We start from the raw sequence: 8,698 nt of genomic DNA, 5'->3' as shown, positions 1-8,698 counted from the left end.
CTTATATATTTCGACTAAATTGCCTACCTTGGCCCTACACACCTGACGAATCAACAGAGGACTGAATGATAGACGAACATGACTCCCATCTTTGCCTAATATTCCTCAGTTTCAAGGGAGTGGGTAAGATCTAGGAACTGAGAAAGGAAAATAGAAAATTTGTTTGAAAAATACCCCCCCACATTCCTTCATTTAAGATTAGCATTATTTATTTATTTATTTATTTATTTTTTTGCTGCATTTCAAAAGTTAACAATTATCTATTACTCAAGTTTGGAGATTTTCGACTTCGTTTTATAGGCTATTACCGTCCACTCATCAAATAAGCCATAAAATTTCTCTACTATAGCCCCATAGCACGTAGTAATTCACCCCTCATGCAAATCTTAGAAATATTTGACCGCATCCCACAAGCCAATACCATCCACTCATCAGGTGAACCTTAGATATTCTCGACTGCATCTCACAGGTAGACTAGAGATGAAGTGCTCGGATAGAGAGGGTTCATGGGAAGGTTTTACTGTGCTCTGGGTTGGGTTCTGACCACTGAACCTCCCTCCATTGTTTTTACTCTGATGGATGTGATTTCGAACCCTGACCTTTTGACTTCGAGGCTACTACATGCAGGACCCACCCAGCCACTAAAAGATGTACTCAATGTCGACCGTGCTGAAGGGCATCAATAAAGATGAGTTGCATTGATGATTCGTAAGTCACAAGGACAAAAGAACAAGTGAGTGAATACTGAAGTCAAGTATATCTTAGAGGATAACTCAGGTGTGTATTTAATGTTCAGGTAAACTGAGTTGCCCAATCGTTTCCACAAGTGTCTGATCGCATATAGTCAGTCTGTTTATGTTTTTTTTTTTTTTTTTTTTAATGTAAAGAAGAAGGAAACAATGGGTGGAAGTCCGCCAGATTGTTCCCTTCAGGAAAAAAAAATAATAAAGCCAAATTCAAGATTCTTTCATTTCGAGATGCCTGGACACACAACGTTTAAAAGACTGGAGGTCATAGGCAGTACGAACTACAGAGGAAGGAAGACAGTTAAGAGCTGACTTGTTGCATACGTGCAGGACTGGTAGTAACGGTTAACTCTTGCATAAGAAAGTTGGACAGAAAAGGGATGAGAGTTTGCTGCTAGACAGGTGCTAGCACCCTTTGTTGTGATGGTGTGATGCAAGCAGATAGTTTAGAGGGGCAGCAACCACTGAAGTAGAGATAGAAAAGAGACAGATGCAGCGGTGCAGCGAAGAGACAGAGGTTGTGGGGAGCCAGTAAGAGGAGGAGAATTAGTGAGACGAAAAGCCCTTGACTTCACTTTGATGGGAAGAACAGTATGTGGGGAGCCTCCCAACACATGAGAGAATTAAACCCGTGTAAAAAGTCAACATTTGTGCGGGGGTAAAAAAAGGACCGGAGTCGGTTTACCACACTCAATCTCTTGGAAGCTGATTTTACAAAGGAGTCTCCTCCATATCAGTGTCGTCGGCCATCAAGCTGCCCTCCCTTGAACTCACACTACCTTTGCTTCAACTCTCACACCGCCTTCAGTCATGTACTTCCCACATCATCCCTGTACCTCATCTTCAGTGTCTTCCCTCTCCACCTTAACATACACTCCCCGAGTCAATCTATCGTCCTCTACTCTCTACCCAAATCATGGATAGATAGACAGGCAGATAGACAGATGGACAGGTAGACAGACAGATAAATAGACAAATATAATCAGGTGGGTGGATGGTTAGTGTTTTTTATGAACACTTCCCGAGTCGTCCAATTAGATTCAGTCCAGGTGCAAATAAAACTGGTTCCATATTTACAGACATTCTTGAACCTCAGCTGCGTCTACGATTCCCTCTGTACATCTTTACCCTCACTCATACACCTGCCATACACTTCACGGCCAAACCAGAGAGTAAAAAATAAATTACAGAATACCGAGAGACACAAAAACTTCCGCCAACAGTAACTTATCATGGAGACTTTAATGTAGAAGTGGTTTACGGGTTTACGATCTTTTATAAATGGCTGAGTTCTCGTTTTCTGTTATCTTAATGGGGCGACTATTGTGATTTGGGGGCTTGGTTTTTGCTGGAGGGAAGGTCGGTGGGTGAAGGGGAAGGACGAGCGGAATATTTCAAGCAAATGTCAAGAGCCTTATTTAGAAGTAGGGGAGAGGGAATTAGGATGCAAATGAAGTCCTGAATTTTACAGGTACGCAGCACCCGTCTGTCACCGAACTCTTGGTCTTATTTTACGAGACCACCCGCAGAAGATAACGATAAATTTCTGCCTTCATTACGGTAGTAGTAATCAATATAAGTGACTTTTCTTCTACTGCATTTCCTTCGCAAATTGGTCGGAGATTACCACTAGAGGGAAGGAGGGGTCACTTGCGAAAGAAAAAAATAAATAAATAGAATCATTCTCTCTCTCTCTCTCTCTCTCTCTCTCTCTCTCGGAAAAGCGAATTCGAACGTAAAAAAAGCGAGACTGGACTAAGAAATCATTATCAAATTCTCTTCCTACCTTTTATGGAGCAAATGTTTAGCTCAAGTTTTTCTAATCTGGCCCACTTCAGACGATTTTATTCAGCTGAGGAGAAGCCCAGTCCGAGGAAGGGATAATACAGGAGTTAAAGGATATTATCATCCCTTCAGGTAAATAAATAAATAAGCAGCGAAAATTAATCAACTCTCATAGTCCCTTCTTTAGTCTGTCTTTCCACCTGCTTTGATGTAATATATTTATCTATCTATCTATCCATTGCCAGACTCCTTAATTCCTTAATGGGTGGCCACAAACAAATCGCCTCCATGTCGCCCTGTCCCCCGCCATTTCACTGCCTGCTTCCAGCTCTCAATCCCTTCTCTATATATTTATAATTCTCTTTATTAATGGAGTATTTGGCTTTACTCTTCCTTATTATTATTATTATTACTATTATTATTATTACTATTATTATTATTATTATTATTATTATTATTACTATTATTATTATTATTTGCTGCTACTACAACTACTACTCCTGCTACGACTATTACTACTTCTACGACTGCTGCTACTACTACTACTACTACTACTATTACCACTGTTACTACTACTACTACTACTACTACTACTACTACTATTATTATTATTATTATTATCATTATTATTACTATTATTATTATCATTATTATCATTAAAGGGACAAACACAAGACACTGCAGAAACATCCCAGCTATAATTCACCTTGGAAAAAATAATCTTAACTATGAAACAGACTGATCCTAAAACTCTTTATAAATCTCACTCCTGATTAGCTGAGAGGCAAAAAGGGAAGGGAGAGACAAGGATAACGGAACTATGGATTATGCAGTGAAGGGTTAAGATGTGATGATGATGATGATGATGATGATGATTGACGATGATTGATGATGATGATGATGATGATGATGGTGATGGTGATGATGATGATGATGATGATGATGATGATGATGATGATGGTGATGGTGATGATGATGATGATGATGATGATAGTGGTGGTGGTAGTGGTGAGGATAATGGTGGTGATGGATGTGATACTGCTACTGCTACTTCTACTACTACTACTACCACCACCACTACTACTACTACAAATATCTACCCTGCATCATTTTTTCACTCCCTACGTCTAATACCACAACCACGCCCACACCAGCACACTGAGCCATCTAAGCAACACATAAGGTACTGCCACGTGAGAAAATAAAGGAACATAAATCCTTATTCTCGTCGGGTAAGGAGCGTCCCTAGCACCTCTTCCTTAGCGATTTATTTTTGGATAGGGCTAGTTAAAATCACGGACAACTGAAAATCATGTAAATCCGCATATATAAATTCGAAACCCTCACGCTTTCTTAATGCCGTTCTTTATGTGATTTAACCTGTATTCTCGTTCGTTAAGGAAGTTTCCTAATACCTCTTCCTTAGCGATTTATTTTTGTATATGGGTGGTTAGTATCCTTTTGTACGTTATTTATGGAGAGTATGGCGATGTTTGAAGTATTTATGTAACACAGAAGAGAACCGCACTGTGTAATATGCAAAATAAATCGCTTAGGAAAAGGTGTTACGGAGCTTCCTTAACCGACGAGAATACTGGCCTTAGATGACATTGGGTAGTATTCTTAAGCGTCTAGGAAGCACACTAACACCTCTTCCTTGGCGATTTATTTTTTTATTCTTCTGTTAATATATTCGTTTGTGTTAATCATGCAATCTACGTCGATATTAAAAAGATATGAGGAGGAAAAAAGAGAATATTAAAGGGTAGTTTGGAAAATAAATCGTTAAGGAGGAGGTGCTAGGGAGCTTCTGTAGCCGAAAAATAACCGGGACTTAATTTACGCACCACGATTCCGATCCTAAAGGAGGTTTGGGGTTTTCTGCTATGTGAAGTGCCACCAGGGGCGTAAGTCAGTCACCTACTCTTATCCCCACCACCAGGAAGGGTTCGTCCTACTCCAAAAATCAATAAATAATATATAAATAAATAAATAAATAAATAAAGTAGATGTTTAGTTTCTTCCTGTGCACTCAGAGAAAATTTGGGAACTGTTTACCCAATCCTGCAATGTGTATGTCAGTTTTTTTTTTATATCCATGTGCTCATCATCCCCTGCTGTTGATCATTATTATTTTTGGGAAGGTGGATGACCCCCCCGAAAATTCCTGGGGGGTCAGGCTCCCTAAATATGGCATTGCAGGTGAGAGTCTACTGTACATCAGGTTCTAAGATATCAAAGGCATTCTTCCCTTCATTTCACTACTTATAATTTTTAGCTTGGTAAGGGGCTGAATCCCCCAGAATAAAGGTGGAACACTTTATATAGTAAAAGACATTACCGAAGAACCAAACGAACTGGCCTGAGAAGTTTCATATAAATCTACGTGCCCACTTTCCCCTACTTCTGATAGTTTTTATTTTCAAGAGAGGTGCTGACCCTCCAAGAATCAATAGGGGGTTACGCTTCCCAAATATCGCATTACAGATGAGAGTCCATTGTACAGCATATACTAGGATGTCAAAGCCATGTCTGCCATCCTTTCATTGTTTCTGAGGATTGTACTTCGGCTAGTGGGCCTGACCCCCTTAAAACTCATGGTTGCAAAATTGTTTTACTGTGAAAATCCTTTCCAGTAACCAGCTGAACTCCATTCAGATCCATCAAACAGCCTAATCTAGAAAGAGTTAAAGCACACACACACACACACACACACACACACTTTAACACCGCTCGCTGGTGCAGTGGTAACGTTCTCGCTTGCCATCTGGTAGACGGGAGTTCGCGCCTCGCTCAGGTTGCGAAAAGTTTCACTGACGAAGTGGGTGGTTACTGTCCCCCTGGAGCAAGGGGACGGGTGTGTGCGTGTGTGAAGGTCACAGCCTTGCCCTTAGATCGGACTATATGAGCTCTCAGCTCCCTTCCGGGAGGGTAAAAGCTGACGATCACGACCATCAAGTGATCCTGACCGACCCGGTGAATTACACACAGCCTGAATCTAACGCAACGGTATAGGGTGCTTTGCCGACGATGATACCATTCTGTTGCTCAAGATTGATAAATAGGTAAATAAATAAATAAATACGTCTTAGAGGTCGAGAGGTTAAGGTGTAGTATGCAAAACGTTACTGTGAATCACTTAGGAAGGACTGGTACAAATCACCAAACGAATGAAAACTGTCCTAAGATTATATTCACTCTTGCCGCCACTACGTACCGCCATCCGCTATGTCTTCGAAGTAATATGGTCACTCTTAGCTGATAAATTGTACGGGAGCAAAGGTTAATAAGTCACCTGGCGAGACGGGGATATTAATTTCTTTATGCGTACGTAAACACCACACCGACTCATGGCATTTGCTCGGAACATTACCTGCCTGACCTCATTTCAAACTCACCTTGGGGCGACATCCAGGTGACCAGCTCTTACTCAGGAACTTTAATATCACCTAAAAATAAATGTTCCGTCTCCCCTACACCGTTTCCGCCAGAGCAGGAAGGAAGGGGGAGAGGGGAGGGAAGTAGAAGGGGATAAATATAGTGGTGAGTGGGTCAATGTCGGGTCTGAGTTTGCTGCGGTAGGAACAAATATCAAGGGGTTATCTGCACCTAGGTTAAACGCATAGGATTATTATTTTTATTTTTATTTTTAATTATTTTTATTTTTTTTTTTTTGGTCTTGTTGCTACCCTAACTTGGTGAAAACTTTCTCTCTCTCTCTCTCTCTCTCTCTCCTCAGACCATTTTTTTTTTTTTGCTTTTTTTTATGATCTTGTTGCTACCCTGACATGAAACTCCCCTCCCCTCTGTCTGTCTGTCTGTCTGTCTGTCTGTCTCTGTCTGTGTCTGTCTGTCTGTCTGTCTGTCTCTGTCTCTGTCTGTCTGTCTCTCTCTCTCTCTCTCTCTTAGCACTGGAGAGACCTTTCTTGTCGGAGGAAATTAACCCTCACACTGCGAAAATATGGTTCCAGAGAGGGACGCCTTCACGTGGTGGCACTGATATACCGGAGCGACTCCACTGCCCGGTTATACAAACGTCCCTCAGCTCCCGCCCTATCCATGGAAGGAGGATGGTGGACTTCAGCCTGTAGTCCACCGAGTTCCTATCCAAATTAGCCTCGAGCCACAACACCAACAATGACAGGCAACGAGACAGATTCCAAGCCTGTTATACGTTACCACCGAATTCGGAAACTTCTTAGCGCCTTTCATTTTGCTGTTTATTCCAACTTTTTTACCTCAGTATTCTCATGTACTTCGCAGATTCGAACGGTGACGGTATTTAAAAAGTTATTAATTACACGTAAGAGAATATCGACTAGTAATATACAAAATAAATAGCTAACGAAAAGATATTACGAAGACCCTTACCAAAAAGAAGGGATTATAGTTTTGAAAGACTGAAAATGACAAGGAGAGAACAGAACCAGAAAGTGTGGTAAAATGGACCTACGATTTTCAGGGATATAGTACAGTTTTATATATATAGAAAGGGTCGTATTCTCGCCCTTTTAGCGACTTATTTTACATATTACACCTTATTATTTTCCTGTGTGTGATTTATGCCTATCATTCCAGCATCAACATTTATTTCTATACAAAGAAGAAAATACAACTAATTATTCTCATACATTTTATTTATTCTATATATACTTATCAGTTCCTCATCATTATAATTCTTTTTTTTTTTAATGCCAAGAAAAACGACATTATTTTTTTTCCTATAGGTTACATCGGATTTTTTTATGTTGATAAGAAAAAGCCAAAAAACAGGCTTCTCCAAAAAATTCTTTCCATGAGAAGAAAACACTGGGAGCCAAACTGGAGATCCATTTATTTCGGGATACCTGGAGCCACTGCGTTTAAAAGAATGGAGGTCGTAGGAAGTGGGAAATATGGACTGAGGAAGATTGCTAAAATAACATAAAACATTACAGCAATAAGTAGAGAAATAAATTGGTAAGGAAGAGGTGTTATGGAGGCTCCTAAGTTAACGGGGGGAAAAAAGCCCAAGAGGAAAAATGAGAAGGAAAAAACAGAACTAGGAAATGTGACAAGGCAGACACATGACCTGGTTTTATAGTGTAGGGTTCAGGTGGGTCAAATCTAACTAGTTTTTGTAGGAGTAGTCTTGACCGTGTAGAGGCTATAATCACTTATCATTGTGTGTGGAAGGGGGGAGCTAAAAAAGAGTGCTAAAGAGGGCACTTCCTGTTGTACGGTCAGAAAAACTAGGAGCGGAAGCAGGGCATTTCCACAATTTGAAGAGAGAGAGAGAGAGAGAGAGAGAGAGAGAGAGATGGTATATGATTTTGTTGCTCCAATTCTTTCGGCAGCTTTTTGAGAGGGGTACAGTTCCATTAAATAATCCTTTCCTATTAACAGTGCATCATAAGGAAGAGACATCGGTGCGCTCCACATCTGGATTCCACAATTTCTTCTTATACCTAGACACACTGTGGCGTGACGTTATATTGGTAAATGTGACGGTACAAGAACAGTGTATTATAGTGTTTCATTATATTATTTGTATTAGAGAGCGATTATGAATAACCATCTTGCAATTCCACGTTTTTTATCCTAGTGATTTTGGCATTAAAAGATGGAACAAAGATGGCAGTGAATCAGACTGTTTCATTATATTATTTGTATTTGAGAACGATTATGAAAAACCATCTTGCAATTTCACATTTTATATTCTACTGATTTTGCCATTCAGAGATGGAACAAATGCGTCATCCAATAAATGATAATCTACAAAATGTTTAAGTATACCTGTCAGCTTCAGGTGTGACTCATGGATTCCACGTTCATATTTAAGCATACGATCATTTAACCCACAGTGATTATCTGCCTTACTGCCCCTTGTTCAGCCAATAGTCATGGATAAATTACCAACCTTCAAAACACATCTGGGAGTTCGAGAAAATTCATGGAGAGTCCAATCCTTCCATCTGGACTGTTACTCATCCTCCATTTTTTAAAACTTGGTCTAAAAATGCTATCTCTCAATCTATAATGCTCAGCTGTAACAATAAACGCTAGAATATGTTGAAAGTCACGAAGAAGTGTCATGGAAAGGATGTGTCTTTTTCTCCCATTGAGGTAAGTGAAATAAGCTGCAAAAGGACGAAAATCTGGGCCAAATTAGAGGGAAGAGAGTATAG

The sequence above is a fragment of the Coenobita brevimanus genome, chromosome 19 (genome assembly GCF_032717465.1).
Source record: "Coenobita brevimanus isolate Jiangsu-jjx chromosome 19, ASM3271746v2, whole genome shotgun sequence".
NCBI classification, from domain to species: Eukaryota; Metazoa; Arthropoda; class Malacostraca; order Decapoda; family Coenobitidae; genus Coenobita; species Coenobita brevimanus.
The sequence above is the reverse complement of the archived record's forward strand: the minus strand, read 5'-3'. Positions refer to the sequence as shown.